We start from the raw sequence: 22,973 nt of genomic DNA on the forward strand, positions 1-22,973 counted from the left end.
CTTAAATCTGAACTATAAATGGAAGAAATTGTTCCTAGTTGTGATATAAGAAAGATAAAAATCATATTCAATCACAGAAAAGGAAAAATCTGCAGATGTTGGAAATCCAGGCAACACACACAAAATGCTGAAGGAACTCTTCAGGCTAGGCAGCATCTATGGAAAAATGTACAAATGGTACAATGGTCCTGCCCAAGGGTCTCGGCCCAAAACGTCATCTGCACTTTTTTCCATAGATGCTGCCTGGCCCGCTGAATTCCTCCAGAATTTTGTGTGTGGTGCTAAAAATATACATTCTTTATATATAAATAAGCCATTTTGCTAAAGTTTTGGACTCTGAAAGCCTGGGTGGAGAAAATGATTCTATTAGTAGGAAAGGATACAACCTGAGGGCACAGCCTCTGAATAGAGGGGCATCTCTTTAAAACTAAGATAAGGAGTAATTTCTTCAGTCAGAAGGTGGTGCATCTGTGGAATTCGTTGCCACAGGACAAGTCATTGAGTATACAGTATTCACCCCCTTTTGGAAGTTTTTGTGTTTTATTGTTTTACAACACTGAATCACAGTGGATTTAATTTGGCTTTTTTGACACTGATCAACAGAAAAAGACTCATTCGTGTCAAAGTGAAAATAGATCTCTACAAAGAGTACAGTTAAGTAATCGTCAAGAAATGGGAAAAATAGGACACAGCTGTAAATCTGCCTAGAGCAGGCCATTCTCAAAAACTGAGTGACTGTGCAAGAAGGGGACTAGTGAGGGAAGCCACCAAGAGACCGATGACAACTCTGGAGGAGTTACAAGCTCCAGTGGCTGAGATGGGAGAGACTGTGCATACAACAACTGTTGCCTGGGTGCTTCACCAGTCGCAGCTTTATGGGAGAGTGGCAAAGAGAAAGTCATTGTTGAAAAAAACTCACATGAAATCTTGGTCAGAGTTTGCCAGAAGCCATGTGGGAGACTGAAGTCAGATGGAAGAAGGTTCTATAGTCTGATGAAACCAAAATTGAGTGTTTTTTTGGCCATCAAACTAAACGCTATGTTTGGCGAAAGCCAAACACCACACATCATCAAAAACACACCATTCCTACCATGAAGCATGGTGGTGGCTGCATCACACTGTGGGGATGCTTCACTGCATCAGGCCCTGGAAGGTTTATGAAGGTGCATCTACTAAATATTGACTCAAAGGGGGCGAATACTTATGAACACTTGATTGTCATGAGCACTGAGATACAGTGAAAAGCTTCTCATGAATACTGTTCAAGCAGACCAAATCATTACACAGTGTCTTGAGATAGAATGCGGAATAATGTGTTAAAGCTAATGAGAAAGTGCAGTGGAGGTAGACGATAAAGTGCAATATCATAATGAAGTGAATGGTCCATCTTATTGTAAAAATGGTCCATTAAAGTGTGAAGCAGTGGGTGAGTGGAGTCTGGCTGTTTTACTGAGGCAGAGTCCATAGAAGGGGAACTGGCACTGTGATATATGAGCTGTGCAGTTTCTATACCAAACCATTATGTAACCAGACAGAAAATCTGCAGATGCTGCAAATCCAAGCAACACACACAAAACGCTGCTAAGTCCTGGTCATCTCATTATAGGAAGGATATAGAAGCTTTAGTGAGCACGCAGAAGAGATTTACCAGGATGCTGCCTGGAACGGAAATCATAGAAACTGCTTATCTTCTGATTGAACTACCAGTCTGTTGTCACCAGTACAATCTTCTATGTGGTGGTGTGCTGGGGCAATGACATCAACACGGGTGATGCCAACAGGCTCGATAAACTGATTAGAATGGCTGGCTCTGTTATCGGAGTCAAACTGGACACACTGGAGACTGTGGTAGAACAAAGGACCCAATAGAAAATCCTGGCAATTCTGGACAATGTTTCTCACCCTCTGCATGTCATCTTGGCTGAATAGAGGAACACTTTTAGTAATAGACTGAGACAACCGCGCTGCTCCAAAGAGCGATAAATGATGGGATTCTTACCCTCGGCCTTCAGGCTCTGTAATGAGTCAACCTATAGCGGGGAAGTGGTGACCCTCTCCTGTTAGACTGTTAGGCGTTACTTATTTTATTCTTTTTACTTCTCTTCTAATATTTATACAGTATCTGTACACTTGTATCTGTACTGTGACTCTGTAACTTCCTTCGGGATCAACAAAGTACCGAGGTTGAAGAGAGATTGAGTGAATGAGAGGTGACTTGATAGAGGCGTACAAGATGATGAGAGGGCGAGATTGAATGGACAGCCAGTGATCTCTTCCCCGGGCAGAAATGGCTGATACCAGGGGACATAATTTTAAGATGATTAGATGGGGATGTCAGGGGTATGTTTTTAACACAGAGTATTGAGAGTGTAGAACACCTTGCAAGGGTGCTGGTACAGGCAGATATATTAGGGATATTTAAGGCATTCTTAGATAGGCCCGTGGATGACAGAAAAATGGAGGATCATAAACACAAGAAATTCTGCAGAGGCTGGAAATCTAAAGCAACACACACACAATGCTGGAGGAACTCAGCAAGTTAGGCAGCGTTTATGGAGAGGCATAAACAGTCAAAGTTTCAGGCAAGACCTTTCTTCAGGACTGAGAAGGAAGGGGGAAGACGCCAGAATAAAAAGGTGGGTGAGGGGAAGGAGGATGGCTGGAAGGTGAGAGGTGAAGCCAGGTGAGTAGGAAAGGTAAAAGGCTGGAAAGGAAGGAATCTGATAGGAGAGGATTGTGGCCCAAAGGGGAAAGGGAAAGAGCAGGTGAGAAGAAGTAAGAGGCCAAAGTGGGGTATAGCAGAAGAGCAGAGGGGAAACTGGAGGGAGAAATCAATATTCATGCCATCAGGTTGGAGGCTTCCCAGAGGGAGGAGATAGGCTAAATGATCAGCACAACATCGTGGGACGATGGGTCTGCACTGTTGTATGTTTTATTACGATCCACAACTTAAAGAGGACTGACAACTCAAGCCTGTTCTTTAATGTTGTAGGAACCACAGTGATCAGCCTGAGATATGTTTACCCTACCACATAATCAGTCACAGTGTATTTAATTCCTGGGAACCAGAACAAAACAAGCTTCACTTGCTGGAAAGTGCAAGCATATTTCTTCAGATCACTGGCAAATTTGTCTATGGCAATTAATCAGTGCCTGGAATTGTAACGCTCATTCTTACCAAAGGGAAATTACTTATTTCTACAAGGTTTTGTTCTGCGTTAACTTCATAATCTTGGGAAACGATGCCCGTGTTCATAAAACGGTACTCTCTATTCACTGATCTTCCTTTCACACTCTATCCCAGGATTCACTCAGTACATTTAACCCTCGATTCGCTGATCTCCCTGTAACTCTCCATCCCAAGATTGTCTCTGCAGGTTTAACTCTTCATTCACTGGTCTCCCTGTATCTCTCTATCCCAGGATTATCTCTATGTTTAATATTGATTCTCTGATCTCTCTGTGACTCTCTATCCAAGGATTTTCTCTCTCTGTTTAACTCACAATTCACTGACATCCCTGTAACTCTCCAATGCAGGATTCTCTCTCTCTTTGTTTAACTCTTGACTCATTGATCTCCCTGTAACTCAATCCCAGGGTTCTCTCTCTCTGGGTTTTTAACTCTCAATTCACTGATCTTCCTGTAACTCTCAATCCAAGATTTCTCTCAGTACACTTTAACTCTGAATTCACTGACATCCCTGTAACTCTCCATCCCAGGATTTCCTCTCTCTCTCTCTCTCTCTCTCTCTCTCTCTCTCTCTCTCTCTCTCTCTCTCTCTCTCTCTCTCTCTCTCTCTCTCTCTCTCTCTCTCTCTCTCTCATTTTCTCTCTCTCTCTTTCTCTCTCTGTTTAACTCTCAATTCACTGCTCTCCCTGTAACTCTCCATCCCAGGATTCTCATTCTCATTCTCATTCTCTCTCTCTCTGTGTTTAACTCACAATTCACCGATTTCCCTGTAACTCTCTATCCTGGGATTCTCTCTGTGCATTTACCAGATGATCTGAAAATAGTAAAGATTACAGATTCAAGGTTCAAAGTAATTTATTATCAGTATATATATGTCAGAATATGATAGATAGATAGATAGATAGATAGATAGATACTTTATTCATCCCCATGGGGAAATTCAACATTTTTTCCAATGTCCCATACACTTGTTGTAGCAAAAACTCATTACATACAATACTTAACTCAGTAATAATATGATATGCATCTAAATCACTAATTCAAAAGCATTAATAATAGCTTTAAAAAAAAAGTTCTTAAGTCCTGGCAGTTGAATTGTAAAGCCTAATGGCATTGGGGAGTATTGACCTCTTCATCCTGTCTGAGGAGCATTGCATCGACAGTAACCTGTCGCTGAAACTGCTTCTCTGTCTCTGGATGGTGCTATGTAGAGGATGTTCAGGGTTTTCCATAATTGACCGTAGCCTACTCAGCGCCCTTCGCTCAGCTACCGATGTTAAACTCTCCAGTACTTTGCCCACGACAGAGCCCGCCTTCCTTATCAGCTTATTAAGCTTATTAAACCTGAGCTTCATTTTCTTGTGGGCACACTCAACAAATTCATAATAGAATAATAACCATCAAAGAATCCATGAAAGACGGCACCAACTTGGTGGGGGGGGGGGGGTCAATCAGCGTGCAAAAGATAACAAAGTGTGCAGATAGAAAATGAAAGAAAGAATAATAAATCAATGCATACATACTTACATACATACATAAATAAATAAGCAAAAATAAGCAAAAAATATAAGATGAAGAGCTCTTGAAGATGAGTCTATAGGTTGTGGCAACATTTCAGTGATGTGGGTGAAGTTACCCCCTTTGTTTCAAGAGTCTGATGATTGAGGGGTAATAACCATTCCTGAACCTGGTGCTGTGGGTCCTGATGCTCCTGTACCTCCTTCCTGATGGAAGCACCGAGAAGAGAGTGTGATCTGGGTGGTGTGGTCCCTGATAATGGATGCTGTTTTAATCAGCTAATTAATAATTAGATAAATTCATAATTACCTAGATCCTCAAGTGGATTTTTAAACAAGTGAATTTCTTTCAAATTTTGTCATTGATTACAAATAAAAGGAAAAGACCAGGTGAAAAGCTTTTCTTTGAAGTACAACCACCATCAATCTAAAATGGAATCAATTCAAATCAAAGGCAACACTGCCTCCTACTGGAATTAAAAAGAGTTACAGCCTGGAAAAACCAAAACGTTTTTTCCTGTATTTGAGTGATACATAAGAGATAGGAGCAGGAGTAGGCCAATCGGCCCCTCAAGCCTGCTCCGCCATTCAACAAGATCATGGCTGATCCAATCTTAACTCTAGTTTTCACCGAATCCCACAAGGCAACAGTGCCAACCAACAGGGCACCATGCCACCCATTTTATTTTATTATTCATCCCACCCAAACCCATGTGATCACCCGGGGGGGAAAAAAAACGAGTTGCCAATTGAGGAGAAAAAATCTGGAAAATTCCTCTCCGACCCATCCAGGCTATCGAAAACTGGTCCAGGAGATCACATGGCTGATCTAAACCTAGCCTCATGTCCACTTACCTGCTCGCTCACCGTATCCCCTAATGCCATTTTTATCCAGGAAAATGTCTATCTCTGTTTTGAATTTATTGAGTGTAGTAGCTTCCACAGCTCTCTGGGGCAGTAAATTCCACAGCCCCACTACCCTCTGAGTGAAGAAATTTCTCCGCATCTCAGTCCTGGAACGGCATCCCCTTATTTTAAGATTATGCCCCCTAGTCCTAGTTTCACCCATCATTGGGAACATTCTCCCCGCATCCACCCGATCAAGCCCCTTCACAATCTTATATGTTTCAATAAGATCGCCTCTCATTCTTCGGAACTCCAATGAGTAGAGTCCCAATCTACTCAACCTCTCATCATACCTCAACCCACCCATCCCCGGAATTAACCTAGTGAACCTTCTCTGCACTGCCTCAAGAGCCAGTATGTCCTTTCTTAAATATGGACACCAGAACTGCACGCAGTACTCCAGGTGTGGTCTCACCAATACGCGGTACAACTGCAGTAAGACCTCCCTGTTCTTATACTCGATCCCCCTAGCAATAAAAGCCAGCATTCCATTGGCCTTCTTGACCACCTGCTGCACTTGCATACTAACTTTTTGTGTTTCCTGCACCAGGACCCCCAGATCCCTTTGCACAGAAGCACTTTCCAGTTTCTCTCCATTTAGATAATAACTTGCTCTATTATTTTTCCTGCCAAAGTGCAAGACCTCACACTTGTCAGTATTATATTTCATCTGCCAAGTGTCTGCCCAATCATTCAGCCTATCTATGTCCCCCTGCAGGGTTTCAATGTCCTCCGCACTCATTACACTCCCTCCCATCTTTGTGTCATCAGCAAACTTCGATACGTTGCACTTAGTCCCTTTCTCCAAATCATTAATATAGATTGTAAAGAGTTGGGGTCCCAACACTGACCCCTGCGGAACACCACTAGTCACCAACTGCCAGTCTGAGAATAAACCATTTATCCCAACTCTCTGTTTTCTGTTAGAAAGCCAATCCTCCACCCATGCCAGAATATTATCCCCAATCCCATGATTTTTTACTTTAAGTAATAATCTTTGGTGATGAAGAAATACAATATAGAAACTAAACTTCAAAGTTCAAAGTTCAAATTTATTATCAAAATATGGTTAGATTACCACATACCACCTTGAGATTAATTTTCTTGCAGGCATTCACAGAAAACGTAAAGAAATGTAATGGAATTTACAAAAGGTCATACATACATATACAAAGATTGACAAATAACCAAGTGCAAAAAATGACTAACTGTGCAAATAAATAATAATACTGAGAACATGAGTTGTAAAAGAATGAAAGTAGGTCATAGAATCAGTTTAGAGTTGAGGTGAGCGAAGTTATCCACGTCGGTTCAGGAGCCTGATGGTTGAGGGGTATAACTGTTCCAGATTCTGATGGGTTGGGAAGTAAGGCTTCCCAACAGTGGTGGTGATGAGAGAACATGGCCTGAATGTTGGAGTCTTCAATGATGGATGCTGTTTTAACTTGTGCTCAATGGTGGGGAGGCTTGTTCTTGCGAGGGCCTGAAATGTATCCATCAGTTCCCATTCCTCGGCTTTGGCATTTCTGTACCAGGCCATGATGCTTCAAGTTAGGATTCTCTCAACTGTGCATCTATAGAAGTTCATCAAAATTTTAGATGACATTTCAAATCTATGCAATCTTCTAAGAAAGTGGAGTTACTGCCCTGCCTTCTTTGTGATGGCTCTTAAGTGAACACCAAGAAATTGAAAGCTGCTGACTATCTCGATCTTTGAATCCTTCAGGGACCTCCGTCATCTTCCTCCTGTATTCAATAATCATCTCCTTCATTTTGCTGACGTTCAGTGAGAGGTTGTTGTAGCACCATTCAAGCAGATTTCCATTCTCCCTCCTATGTGCCAATTCGTCAACAACAGTGGTGTCATCAGCAAACTTACATATGGAATTGGAGCTGTGCTTATCCACCCAATCATAGGTACGGAGTGAGTAAAGCAGGAGGCTAATGACACAGCCCTGCGGTGCTCCTATGCTGATGTTGTGGAGATGCTGTGCTGATACGGAGGAGAGGTTGTCAATCCAAAGTCAACCCTTCAGACCACAGAATCCCAGCCGACCACTCACAGCACTGTGCAAAAGTCTTAGGCACATATATATAGCTAGGGAGCCTGAGACTTTTGCAGAGTACTGTAGTAATTTTATGTATCGCACTGTACTGCTGCCACAAAAAAAATCATGACATATGTGAGTGATGGAAAATGGGGGCAGGGAAAGGGGAAAAAGGGAAGGGAGTGGGGAGGAACAAGGAAGCACCAGAGAGACATTCTGGAATGATCAATTCAAAAATATACAACTCTGTATTTTTTCTTCTCCAGATATCATGTTTCTTCTTGGCTTTGATGAACGAGATGCTGTCCCTGGCCGAAGGACACAAGCCCTGCCTCATGTTTGAGCAGGCTTTCCTGGAGCAGCTGCCCGAGGACATACGCCTGCTGCTGTCCGACGCGGATTTCAGCGACCCCCGGAAGGGGGCGGCCCGGGCAGACGTGCTGTGGAAAGCCAAGAAAGAGAGTGGGGCATCCGTCACACAGATCACCAGGCCACGCTCCCAGCAGCAAACCAGTCCAGGCCCGGCCGCAGAGCCCGCTAACCCCAGAGGCAGGGGTAAGGAGACCAATGAACAATGGTGCTTCTACCACCAGCGGTGGGGCACAGCAGCCCACCGCTGTAGCCTGCCCTGCAAGTTCCCGGGAAACGCCAGGGCCAGCCGCCACTGATGGCTACGGCAGCTGGCCATCGGGATAGCCTCCTGTATGTGTGGGACAAGCGGTCGGGACGCCGCTTTTTGGTCGACACCGGAGCCGAGATCAGCGTCTTACCTCCGACGAGTTACGACACCCGCAACAGAGAACCGGGTCCCACCCTGAGGGCTGCGAACGGCAGCACAGTAAGGACCTATGGCACCCGTCAGGTGCAGCTACAGTTCAGCTCCGGCCGGTTCACGTGGGACTTCACACTGGCCGCCGTGGCCCAACCACTCCCGGGCGCGGATTTTTTGTGAGACCTGCCAAGGAAGAGACTGGTCCACGCCGAGACCTTTCAAACATTCTACTTGGGTGAAGCCCAGTTGCCAGCCCCACACCTAGACTCCATCACGCTGTCCGACAACGACTTCACCAGAGTCCTGGCGGATTTCCCATCGGTTCTGGCACCGCAGTTCACGGCAGCCATGCCCAGACACGGCATACAGCACCACATCCCGACGCAGGGACCACCCCTCCACGCCCGTGCTCGAAGGCATCCCCCGGACAAGCTCTGACTGGCGAAGGAGGAGTTCAAGAGGATGGAGGAATTGGGGATCATACGGAGGTCCGACATCCCATGGGCCTCCCCCCTGCACATGGTGCCCAAAGCGACAGGGAGCTGGAGACCATGCGGCGACTACCGCAGGCTGAACGAGGCTACAACACCAGACCGCTACCCTGTGCCGCACATTCAGGACTTTGCAGCAAACCTGCAGGGTGCAGGGATCTTCTCCAAGGTAGATCTCGTCCGGGGATACCATCAAATCCCGATGCATCCGGACGACGTCCCCAAAATGGCACTCATCACCCCGTTCGGCCTTTTCGAGTTCCTCCGCATGCCGTTCAGCCTAAAGAATGCCGCAGAGACGTTTCAGCGGTTAATGGACGCGGTGGGACGCGACCTGGACTTCGCTTTCATCTATTTGGACGACATCCTCATAGCCAGCAGCAGTCGTCAGGAGCATCTGTCCCACCTCCGTCAACTCTACGCCCAACTGAGTGAATATGGCCTGACAATCAACCCGGCCAAATGCCAGTTCGGGCTCGACACCATCGACTTCCTGGGCCACAGGATTACTAAAGACGAGGCAACCCCTCTGCCTGCTAAGGTAGACGCGGTCCGCCATTTCCCCTGACCCAACACAATCAAAGGCCTGCAGGAATTCGTGGGTATGGTGAATTTCTACCAACGCTTCCTCCCTTCAGCTGCCCGAATCATGTTCGCCCTGATGTTGGGTAAGGGCAAGGACATTACCTGGGACGAGGAGTCCGCCGCCGCTTTCATTAAAACCAAAGAAGCCTTGGCAAACGCCGCGATGCTAGTGCACCCCAGAACGGACGTCCCTACCGCCCTCACAGTGGACGCATCTAACATGGCAGTCAGTGGAGTGCTGGAACAACTCATTGAGAGTCGCTGGCAACCCCTGGCATTCTTCAGCAAACACCTACGACCACCCAAGCTCAAATACAGTGCTTTCGACCGGGAACTGTTGGTGCTATACCTGGCAATCCGACATTTCAGGTACTTCTTAGAAGGTAGGCCCTTCACCGCGTTCACAGACCACAAACCGCTTACCTTTGTGTTCACGAAGGCATCCGACCCCTGGTCGTCCCGCCAGCAGCGACATCTGTCCTACATCTCCGAGTACACGACGGATGTCCAGCATGTCTCAGGAAAGGACAATGTCGTGGCGGACGCCCTCTCCCGCCCTAACATCCAAGCCCTGTCCCAGGGGGTAGACTATGCAGCACTGGCAGAGGCGCAGCAGGCAGACGAGGAGATCCCTAGTTACAGAACCGCAGTCTCCGGTTTGCAGCTCCAGGACCTCCCCGTAGGCCCAGGTGAGAGGACCCTACTCTGTGACGTCACCACCGGCCAACCCCGTCCCGTCGTCCCGGCAGCCTGGCGGCAGCGTGTTTTCAACTCCATTCATAACTTAGCGCACCCCTCCATCAGGACAACTGTCTGGATGGTAGCCAGCAGGTTCGTTTGGCACGGACTCCACAAGCGGGTCAGTGAATGGGCCAAAACGTGCATGCACTGCAAAACAGCCAAGGTGCAGCGGCACACTAAAGCCCCGCCGCAGCAGTTCCACCCCACCCACCGGCATTTCGACCACATTCATGTGGATATCGTGGGACCCCTGCCAGTGTCGCATGGAGCGCGGCACCTCCTGACTATCGTGGACCGGTTCACAAGATGGCCAGAGGCGGTCCTGCTCACCGACACCACCTCCGAATCCTGCGCCCGAGCACTGATCACCACCTGGGTATCTCGCTTTGGTGTACCGGCCCACATTACCTCCGACAGAGGTGCCCAGTTCACCTCCAGCCTGTGGTCAGCTATGGCCAGCCTTTTGGGGACACAGCTGCACCACACAACTGCCTACCACCCACAGTCGAACGGACTAGTGGACCGTTTCCACCGTCACCTAAAGTCGGTTCTCATGGCCTGCCTGAGAGGAGCTAACTGGGTGGACGAGCTTCCCTGGGTCCTGCTCGGAATCCGCACGGCGCCCGAAGAGGATCTGCACACCTTGTCGGCCGAGTTGGTATACGGCACACCCCTGGTTGTCCCAGGAGAGTTCATACCAGCCCCAAGGGGGCAAGAGGAAGAACCCGCGGCTGTCCTGGGCAGACTACGCGAGAGGCTCGGTAACCTGGCCCCCATACCCACTTCACAGCATGGGCAGAACCCGACCTGCGTACCCAAAGACCTGCAAAACTGTAAGTTTGTTTTTGTACGATGGGGCGGACATCGGGCACCGCTACAGCGGCCCTACGAGGGGCCGTTTACGGTGATCAGAAACAACGGGTCCGACCCAGACTGAGGACATTGGGGGGTGTATTGCTGGTTCTGGAGGGGGGTTATGTGGCGACCCACTTCCCAGCACACTCGAACCGGCTCACAAAGTGGCGCGCGCCGGCATTGAGGCCGGTCCCAAAGAGGGCGCCAAGCCTGCTTCACCAGCAAGGGGAAAAGCCCGCGCGCGGGACGGGACTGTGAATACGCGCCCCCTACAGCATTCCCGCCCGGGGAGGGCAGGATCAGGAAGGCTTTAAAGCGAGGCCGAGTTGAATAAACCTCTTTCACAACTGCAGCTCACTGACTCCGTGTCGTTATTTCAGCGCTGCGTGTAGCACACCGCTACAGTTTGTAGTTTTCTATGGCTTTAAGTTCCCTTGTTTGTTGAATTCTGGACTCAGTGGCTCAGCGAAGACATGGAAGAGATTTTCTAGGATGTTTCTAGGAATGAAGAATCCAGATCGAGGAGAATCTGGAGCAGTGGTGCTCTTCTCCTAGGAGTGTTAGTGAAGGTTTTTACAATCAAAACTGCAACAAATAATGAAAAATGACAAGAAAATTAATGTCGGCTGTTTTTTTCAGTGCACTATACCAGTGACAGATATGGGGTCAACATTCAAACAGATTTCACATCGTAAAATGAGACATAGCAGCAGAATGAGTCCATTCAGACCAGTGACTCTGCTCCACCATTCCATCATGGCTGACTTATTATCCCTCTCAACCCCATTCTCCTGCCTTCTCCCCATAACCTTTGACACCCAGACTAATCAGGAACCGATCAACCTGTGCTTTAAATATATCCAATGACTCCACAGCTGTGTGTGGTAGTGAATTCAACAGATTCACCACCAACCGGCTAAAGAAATTCCTCCTTATCTCTGTTCTAAAGGGACATCCTTGTATTCTGAGGTTCTGCCCTCTGGTCCTAGACACTCCCACTATTGGCAACAACATCTCCACATCCACTCTCTATAGGCCTTTCAATTTTCTTGAAACTAAATTGGAAAATAGACAAAAAATGTATTAAAAGCAATCTGTGGGGTCATTCTGCTCTCTGGGAAAATCATTACAGAGAAGTACTGCACAAAAGGGAGGCAGTAAATGGAGAGAATCTAGGACCAGCAGATGAGGAGAAATTTCTTTAGCCAGAGGGTGGTGAATCGGTGAAATTCATTTTCACAGATGGCTATGTCATTGGGTGTAATTAAGATGGAGGTTGATAGGGTCTTGATTAGAAAGGGTGTCAAAGGTTACAGGGAGAAGGCAGCAGAATGGGGTCGAACCCTTCATCAATCCTGATGAAAGGCCTCTGCCTGAAACATTGACTGTGCTCTCCTCCACAGGTGCTGCCTGGCCTGCTGAGTTCCTCCAGTATTTTGTGTGTGTTACTTGAGTACAAATCAATGGAGGTTGTATAACGCAACCACAGTCAGTGATGAAGCAATAAATGACATGGTTTCTGAACATTAGCTTTATTTGATTGTCACATGTACATCAAAGCAATACAGTGAAATGCACGATTTGCACCAAAACTTCATACCTGGCCAGGATTAAACTCCATCTACCATTTCTCCCCCCAGATTTCCAACTGATCATCTCAGTCTTATCCTATCAGGAATATTCCCTTTGTCCTATCTCCTGCAAATTCTCTATAACCTCATACTATCTCACTTCCTTATTTTCCCATTTCTGACAAAACATCTTCAGCCTCTAAGCACATTCCACCAAGCTCAGGGACATTTTCTATCCCATTGTTGTCAGCCTCTTGTATGATAAAATGCACTCCTGACCTCACAATCTACCTAAATTTGACCTTGCACCTTATTGTTTACCACACTGCACTCTCTCTGTAGCTGTTACTCTTTATTCTGCATTGTTACTGCTTTACCTTGTTTGACCTCAATGCACTGAGTAATCTGTATAAACAATATGCAAGACAAGCTTTTCACTGCATCTTGCCTCAATTCCCCCCCCCCAATCTTTAAATAAAGCATCTCCCTAAATTTTAAATACTTCTGATGGCCCAGCTTCTTCAGCTCTCAGGGACAGAAAATTTCTGAGATCTAGCATCCTTGGAAAAGAATTTCTGTAGAACCTTGAATTGAAGAGCAACACACAAAATATGCAGGAGGAACTCAGAAAGTCAGGTAGCATCTATGGAGAGGAATAAACCATCAACATTTCAGGCTGACACCCTTCATTGGAGCCCAAATCATCTGTTAATGCTCCTCGATGGATGCAGCCTTGTGCTTAGAAATTCCTACCTACCTGACTTTTAAATGACCAGCCAATTATTATGTAGTATATATATACGTCTACTAAATAGTTAAGTTAGGATAAGTGGTGCAAAAAATAATTTTTAAAAAGTGAGGTAGTATTCATGGGTTCAATATCCATTTATGTCAGAGGGGAAGAAGCTGTTCCTGAATCGCTGAGTGTGTGCCTTCAGGCTCCTGTACCTCCTCCCCGATGGCGGAGGGGAAGAAGCTGTTCCTGAATCGCTGAGTGTGTGTCTTCAGGCTCCTGTACCTCCTCCCCGATGGCGGAGGGGAAGAAGCTGTTCCTGAATCGCTGAGTGTGTGTCTTCAGGCTCCTGTACCTCCTCCCTGATGGCAGAGGGGAAGAAGCTATTCCTGAATCGCTGAGTGTGTGCCTTCAGGCTCCTGTACCTCCTCCCCGATGGCGGAGGGGAAGAAGCTGTTCGTGAATCGCTGAGTGTGTGCCTTCAGGCTCCTGTACCTCCTCCCTGATGGAAGAGGGGAAGAAGCTGTTCCTGAATCGCTGAGTGTGTGTCTTCAGGCTCCTGTACCTCCTCCCCGATGGCGGAGGGGAAGAAGCTGTTCCTGAATCGCTGAGTGTGTGTCTTCAGGCTCCTGTACCTCCTCCCCGATGGCGGAGGGGAAGAAGCTGTTCCTGAATCGCTGAGTGTGTGTCTTCAGGCTCCTGTACCTCCTCCCCGATGGCGGAGGGGAAGAAGCTGTTCCTGAATCGCTGAGTGTGTGTCTTCAGGCTCCTGTACCTCCTCCCTGATGGCAGAGGGGAAGAAGCTGTTCCTGAATCGCTGAGTGTGTGTCTTCAGGCTCCTGTACCTCCTCCCTGATGGCAGAGGGGAAGAAGCTGTTCCTGAATCGCTGAGTGTGTGTCTTCAGGCTCCTGTACCTCCTCCCTGATGGCAGAGGGGAAGAAGCTGTTCCTGAATCACTGAGTGTGTGTCTTCAGGCTCCTGTACCTCCTCCCTGATGGTAATAAGGAGAACAGGGCATGCCCTGGGTGGTGGGTGTCCTTAATGATGGACGCCACACTTCTGAAACATTCAGCAATGTTGCAATCGAACCTGCATCCACCACTTCCATTGGCAGCTTGTTCCACACTCTCACTACCCTCTGAGTGAAGAAGTTCCCCCCTCATGTTCACCCCATCCCCTCAACCCATAACTCTGGTTGTAGTCCCACCCAACTTTAATGGAAAAAGCCTGCTTGTGCTTACCCTAGCTATACCTCTCATAATTTTGTATCAAATCTCCCCTCATTCTCCTACACTCCAGGGAATAAAATCCTAATGTATTTAACCTTTCCCTATAACTCAGGTCCTGGCAATATGATTTATTTATTTATTGAGATACAATGCAGAACAGGCCCTTCTGGCCCTCCGAACCACACTGCCCAGCAACCCACCAATTTAACCCTAGCCTAATCACAGAACAATGACCTACTAACCCATACATCTTTGGACTGTGAGAGGAAAATGGAGCTCCCGGAGGAAACTCACGCATTCATGGGGAGAACATACTAACGCCTTGCAGGCAGCACAATTGAACTCTGAACTCTGGAACACCGCAAACTGTAATGGCGTTATGCTAACCACTACGCCTATACTTGTAAACTTTTTCTGTGTGGCTAAGAGTCCAACTTATCATAGTGGAGAATCATTTAATAGTCTTATAGCAGCCGGTAGCAACCCAGACTCGCAGAAATCACGTGAACCCTGTGTTGTGGTTGTCTGTCATCTCCACGGCAACCTTTCTGGGGCACAGATCTTCAAGCAGCAACTCTCTGCCCAGTGTGAGAATCACGGGACAGCTACCAGCCCCAATCACAGTTCCCTTTCAGTGAATAAAATCCTGCACTAAGCACTTTTTCCCATGGATTTATCCAACATGAGTGTCATTGTTGTGCACAGAAACAAGGTGAATCACAACTTCTGGGAAGGGAGTTTAAATAATCTTTTCCACTTCAAACTCCCACCCAGCCATCTTTGGAACATCCAGTCATTTATCACTGTATGTTTCTGCTCCTCCAACCTCTCTCATCCCACATCCCGAAGGAAAGCTGTTCATCTCCTGAAGTTTCACAGGCCATAAGACCATAAGACATCGGGGCGGAATTAGGCCATTCAGTCCATCAAGTCTGAGATAAGGGGCTAAAACTGCTCTTAATCCTCCGTGCAGTCTGACCACTGCCTTATAAAGCCTCAGTTTTAAATGCTTGCTTTTATATTCTAGACCTCTTGAAATGAATGCTAAAATTGCATTTGCCTTCCTCACCACTGACTCAACCTGAAGATTAACCTTTAGGGAATCCTGCACAGCCGAGTTCATTGCACCATGGGTGGCTCTGCAGCACAGGAGGGAAGGAAAAGGAGTGGGAGAGCTATAGTGATAGGGGATTCGATTGTAAGGGGAATAGATAGGCGTTTCTCCAGGATGGTATGTTGCCTCCCTGGTGCAAGGGTCAAGGATGTCTCTGAGCGGCTGCAGGACATTCTGGAATGGGAGGGTGAACAGCCAGTGGTCGTGGTGCACATAGGTACCAACGATATAGGTAAAAAATGGGATGAGGTCCTAGAAGGTGAATTTAGGGAGTTAGGAGATAAACTAAAAAGTAGGACCACAAAGGTAATAATCTCTGGATTACTACCAGTGCCATGTGCTAGTCAGAGTAGAAATAGGAGGATATTTCATATGAATACGTGGCTTGAAAAATGGTGCAAGGGGGAGGGATTCAAATTTCTGGGGCATTGGAACCAGTTCTGGGAGGTGGGACCAGTATAAACAGGACGGTCTGCACCTGGGCTGGACTGGAACCAATGTCCTAGGGGGAACGTTTGCTACTGCTGTTCAGGAGGCTTTAAACTAATGTGGCAGGGGGATGGGAACAAGTGCAGAGAGACAGAGGGGTGTAAAATGAGGGTAAAAGCAAAATGTAGTAAGGTGAAAAGTAAAAGTGACAGGCAGGCAAATCCAGGGCAAAAAGCAAAAAGGGCCACTTTTCAACATAATTGTATAAGGGCTAAGAGTGTTGTAAAAACAAGCCTGAAGGCTTTGTGTGTCAATGCGAGGAGCATTCGTAACAAGGTGGATGAATTGAATGTGCAGATAGTTATTAATGAATATGATATAGTTGGGATCACAGAGACATGGCTCCAGGGTGACCAAGGATGGGAGCTCAACATCCAGGGATATTCAGTATTCAGGAGGGATAGACAGGAAAGAAAAGGAGGTGGGGTAGCATTGCTGATTAGAGAGGAGATTAACGCAATAGAAAGGAAGGACATTAGCCTGGAGGATGTGGAATCGATTTGGGTAGAGCTGCATAACACTAAGGGGCAGAAAACACTGGTGGGAGTTGTGTACAGGGCACCTAACAGTAGTAGTGAGGTTGGGGATGGCATTAAACAGGAAATTAGAAATGCGTGCAGTAAAGGAATAGTAGTTATAATGGGTGACTTCAATCTACATATAGATCGGGTGAACCAAATTGGTAAGGGTGCTGAGGAAGAGGATTTCTTGGAATGTATGCGGGATGGTTTTCTGAACCAACATGTAGAGGAACCAACTAGAGAGCAGGCCATTCTAGATTGGGTATTGAGCAATGAGGAAGGGTTAGTTAGCAATCTTGTCGCGCGAGGCCCCTTGGGTAAGAGTGACCCTAATATGGTGGAATTCTTCATTAAGATGGAGAGTGACATAGTTAATTCAGAAACAAAGGTTCTGAACTTAAAGAAGGGTAACTTTGAAGGTATGAGATGTGAATTAGCTAAGATAGACTGGCAAATGATACTTAAAGGGTTGACGGTGGATATGCAATGGCAAGCATTTAAAGATCGCATGGATGAATTACAACAATTGTTCATCCCAGTTTGGCAAAAGAATAAACCAGGGAAGGTAGTGCACCCGTGGCTGACAAGGGAAATTAAGGATAGTATCAAGTCCAAAGAAGAAACATATAAATTAGCAAAAAAAAAGCGGCACACCTGAGGTCTGGGAGAAATTCAGAGACCGGCAGAGGAGGACAAAGGGCTTAATCAGGAAAGGGAAAAAAGATTATGAGAGAAAGCTGGCAGGGAACATAAAAACTGACTGTAAAAGCTTTTATAGATACGTGAAAAGAAAAAGATTGGTCAAGACAAATGTAGGTCCCTTACAGTCAGAAACAGGTGAATTGATCATAGGGAACAAAGACATGGCAGACCAATTGAATAACTACTTCGGTTCTGTCTTCACTAAGGAGGACATAAATAATCTTCCGGAAATAGTAAGGGACCGAGGGTCTAGTGAGATGGAGGAACTGAGGGAAATACATGTTAGTAGGGAAGTGGTGTTAGGTAAATTGAAGGGATTAGAGGCAGATAAATCCCTAGGGCCAGGGTCTGCATCCCAGAGTGCTTAAGGAAGTAGCCCAAGAAATAGTGGATGCATTAGTGATAATTTTTCAAAACTCCTTAGATTCTGGATTAGTTCCTGAGGATTGGAGGGTGGTTAATGTAACCCCACTTTTTAAAAAAGGAGGGAGAGAGAAACCGGGGAATTATGGACCGGTTAGTCTGACATCGGTGGTGGGGAAAATGCTAGAGTTGGTTATCAAAGATGTGATAACAGCACATTTGGAAAGAGGTGAAATCATCGGACAAAGTCAGCATGGATTTGTGAAAGGAAAATCATGTCTGATGAATCTTATAGAATTTTTTGAAGATGTAACTAGTAGAGTGGATAGGGGAGAGCCAGTGGATGTGGTATATTTAGATTTTCAAAAGGCTTTTGACAAGGTCCCACACAGGAGATTAGTGTGCAAACTTAAAGCACACGGTATTGGGGGTATGGTATTGATGTGGATAAAGAATTGGTTGGCATACAGGAAGCAAAGACTGGGAGTAAATGGAACCTTTTCAGGATGGCAGGCAATGACTAGTGGGGTACCGCAAGGCTCAGTGCTGGGACCCCAGTTGTTTACAATATATATTAATGATTTAGACGAGGGAATTAAATGCAGCATCTCCAAGTTTGCGGATGACACGAAGCTGGGCGGCAGTGTTAGCTGTGAGGAGGATGCAGGGTGACTTGGATAGGTTAGGTGAGTGGGCAATTTCATGGCAGATGCAATTTAATGTGGATAAATGTGAGGTTATCCACTTTGGTTGCAAGAACAGGAAAACAGATTATTATCTGAATGGTGGCCGATTAGGAAAAGGGGAGGTGCAACGAGACCTGGGTATCATTGTACACCAGTCATTGAAGGTGGGCATGCAGGTACAGCAGGCGGTGAAAAAGGCAAATGGTATGTTGGCATTCATAGCAAAAGGATTTGAGTACAGGAGCAGGGAGGTTCTACTGCAGTTGTACAAGGCCTTGGTGAGACCGCACCTAGAATATTGTGTGCTGTTTTGGTCCCCTAATCTGAGGGGACATTCTTGCCATAGAGGGAGTACAGAGAAGGTTCACCAGATTGATTCCTGGGATGGCAGGACTTCCATATGAAGAAAGACTGGATTGACGAGGCTTATACTCACTGGAATTTAGAAGATTGAGGGGGGATCTTATTGAAACGTATAAAATTCTAAAGGGATTGGACAGGCTAGATGCAGGAAGATTGTTTCCGATGTTGGGGAAGTCCAGAACGAGGGGTCACAGTTTAAGGATAAAGGGGAAGCCTTTTAGGACCGAGATGAGGAAAAACTTCTTCACACAGAGAGTGGTGAATCTGTGGAATTCTCTGCCACAGGAGACAGTTGAGGCCGGTTCATTGGCTATATTTAAGAGGTAGTTAGATATGGCCCTTGTGGCTAAAGGGATCAGGGGGTATGGAGAGAAAGCAGGTACAGGGTTCTGAGTTGGATAATCAGCCATGATCATACTGACTGGTGGTGCAGGCTCGAAGGGCCGAATGGCCTACTCCTGCACCTATTTTCTATGTTTCTATGTTTCTACAAGGAATCCCAAGTTCCTTTGCACCTCAGATTTTTGAATTTTCTCCCCATTTAGAAAATACTCTACACCCTTATCCCTTCTATCAAAGTGTATGACCATACATGCTCTTCTGCACACCACTGTTGTAACATGTGGTTATTTGAGTTACTGTCACCTTCCTGTCAGCTTGAACCAATCTGGCCATTCTCCTCTGACCTCTCTCATTAACAAGGCATTTTCACGCACAGGACTGACACACACTGCATTTTTATTTTTGTTTTTTGTACCATTCTCTGTAAACTCTAGGGACAATTATGCATGAAAACCCCAGGAGATTAGCAGTTTCTGAGATACTCAAACCACCCCATCTGGCACCAACAATCATTCCATGGTCAAAGTCACTTAGATCACATTTCTTCCCCATTCTGATGTTTGGTCTGAACAACAACTGAACTGCTTGACCATGCCTGCGTGCTTTTATATATTTTAATTATTAACAAAGTCACAGCCTCAGAATAGAAGGATGTCCCTTTAAAAAAAAGATGTGGAGGAATTTTTCTGTAGCCAAAGTGTGGTGAACCTGCAGGGTTCATTGCCACTGATGGCTATGGTATATTTAAAGTGGAGGTTCTTGATTCATAAGGGTGTCAAAGGGTGGCGAGAAGACAGGAGAATGAGTTGGGAGGGTTAATAAATCAGCTATAGTGGAATGGCAGAGTAGAGTTGATGGGCCAAATGGCCTAATTCTGCTCCTGTTTTATGGTCTAATTTTTGAAATAAAAATAAGAGGCCCTATTAACTAGAAGGCAACAATCTCATCCAATCTCCCTCTCAGCCCACAGTTTGCCCGAAGTCAGAACAAGACAGATCCTAGCTCAGTGCCTTTCTTGGGCTGTCAAGGTTCATTGTGCATGGTCAATATCCTCTGGGAGCAGCTAACATCCCAGGAGCACAAAGCACTGAGAAGGAGACAGACAGAGAGCACTCTAACGATAAGAGCTCTGCATCAGGAGATAAAGATGGTTTGAAGAGGTTTTATTCTGAACGAAAACAGGCTTTGGTATAACGCGACAAACCCTTTGCCAAGGACAAGATTAAAAGGTCCACACTTCACTGTGAGATTGTGCTCTACAAAGTGCTTTAACTCACTTGTGATTTTTTTTGATGTTCCTCTCGGCTAATTCTTCACTTGCTGTACATGTGAACCCACTCTTATCACTGGGGTTGAGGACTTCCAGCACAAAGAGCTGACCTCCGAATGGAAATTTCTCAAGTTTCTAAACTCTATCTGTAGGCTCATTAATTGATTCCCAAGATATTCCATAAGACATAGGAGCAGAATTGTGCCATTCGGCCCATCGAGTCTGCTCTGCCATTCCATCATGGCTGATTTATTATCGCTCTCAACCCCATTCTCCTGCCTTCTCCCCATAACCATTGACACCCTGACTAATCAATTAGCTATCAATCTGCGCTTTAAATATATCCAATGACTGGGCCTCCACAGCCGTCTGTGGCAATGAATTCCACAGATTCACTACCCTCTAGCTGAAGGAATTCCTTCTGATCTTTGTTCGAACGGGACGTCCTTTTATTCTGAGGCTGTGCCCTCTGGTACTAGACTTTGCCAAAATAAGAAACATCCTCTCTACATCCAGGCCTTTCAATAGGTTTCAATGAAATTGCCCCTCATTCTTCTAAACTCCAATGAGTACAGGTCCAGAGCTATTAAATATTCTTCAAATGTAAAAACCACACCTTCAAACCCATAATTTTGAATGGGTTGTTCGGTCTATGTCGGCTGCTTTACCTGAGGCAGCAAGAAGTGTAAACAGAGTCTGTGGAGAGGAGGATACGTTTCCATGATGTGCTGAGCTGTGTCCTCAACTTCCTTGTGGTCACGGGCAGAGCAGTTGCTGTACCAAGTCGTGACGCACCAGAATAGGAAGCTTTCCACTGTGCTTCAGCAGAAATTGCTGAGGGTCAATGGGGACATGATAAATTTATTTAGCTTCCTGAGGAATTAGAGACTGTAGTGACTGTTTTTTAACCATGGCATCAACGTGGTTGGAGCAGGACAAGCTGTTAGTGACATTCACTCCTAGGAACTTGAAGCACACAACTCTCTTGACCTCAGCACTGTTGATATAAACAGAGACATGCAGTTATAGGAGAGAACAGAAAACTTTAAAGTGTATTTATTTATATACAGATACAGGGAAGAACACACCCTCCCGGCCCTTTGAGCCATGCCGCCCAGCACCCCACCAATTTAACCCTAGCCTAACCACAGGCCAATTTATAATGACCAAATAACCTACTAACTTTGGACTTTGGGAAGAAACCAGAGCACTCGGAGGAAACCCATGCGCTCACAGGTGGGATGCACAAACTTCTCACAGATGGTGCCAGAGTTGATCTGCAGACTCCAACACCCAGAGCTGTAATAGCATCATGCTAATTGTTATGCTACTGTGGCACCCATGGTGCTCAGAACCTAGGCTCAAGAGAGTGCAGATGGTGAAGAGTCTTCACCTGAAATCTGCACTGTCCATTTCCCTCCACGGATGCTGCCTGGCCCACTGATTTCCTCCAGCATCTTGTGTATTGTTCCATAATAGCTAGAAACGTTTTAATGAATTTCACAGGGAAATGTTCATTTTAATACATGCAGATTCTTAATGCTTCATTATTTAACCAGTGTCCTTTCATTAATATGTCTTTTAAGACTTTTTGTCAGGAGAGCTGATAAAGTTGTACTGCACTGACCCCTGGTGGGTTTCAGTGGTACAGTTTTTAGGCACAGTAATTGATTAAAAATGGAACAACACTGTCCCCTTTTGGCTGAAGTGAGTAACACAACTTTGAAACAGAAATTATAGAATTCCCTCCTTATAAAACACTCTTAATCTTGTAGAAATCGTTTAAATCTGCATAATTACCATGAGAATGTGAATTATCTGATCATTATTGTGTAGCTGTTTGTGGGGATGTGTGTATAATTTAGCCCCTAAATTACAACAGCATAAAACATCTTGAATGGAACTGAGGTCAGGCTGTGCAAAATAATACAAGCTTCCAGATGGCAGAGAATCTCTGCTTTGGGGATGGAAGCACCACATCTACTCACAAATAATCCATGCACTTAGCAAGCATCTCTTGAGAAGGATGTCCCTTTAGAACAGAGATGATGAGGAACTTCTTCAGCCAGAGGGCAGACAATCTGTGGAAAACATTGCCACAGGTGTCTCTGGAGGCCATGGTTTGGAGGAATGTGTTTTGTCTGGTTGTATATACACACAGTTATAAACTTGAACTTGACAACAAGTTTGAACTTGAAGTCATTGGGTATATTTAAAAAGGGGGTTGATAGGTTCTTGATTATTAAGGCTGTCAAAAGTTACTGGGAGAAGGCAGGAGAATGGAGTTAGGAGGGATAATAAATCAGCCATGATGGAATGGTGGAGTTGGCTCAAGGGGTCAGATATGATCATATGAGCTTTATGGATTCAAGTCACTAAGCAATAATATAATGGTGCAGACAATTTTGGAACTCAGCAGGTCATGCAGAATCTGTGGAGGAAGATACATTCCAATCTGGTGGTTTTCTGAGTCTAGAGAACAGTA

Source organism: Hemitrygon akajei, chromosome 26 (assembly GCF_048418815.1).
Source record: "Hemitrygon akajei chromosome 26, sHemAka1.3, whole genome shotgun sequence".
Classification (NCBI taxonomy): domain Eukaryota; kingdom Metazoa; phylum Chordata; class Chondrichthyes; order Myliobatiformes; family Dasyatidae; genus Hemitrygon; species Hemitrygon akajei.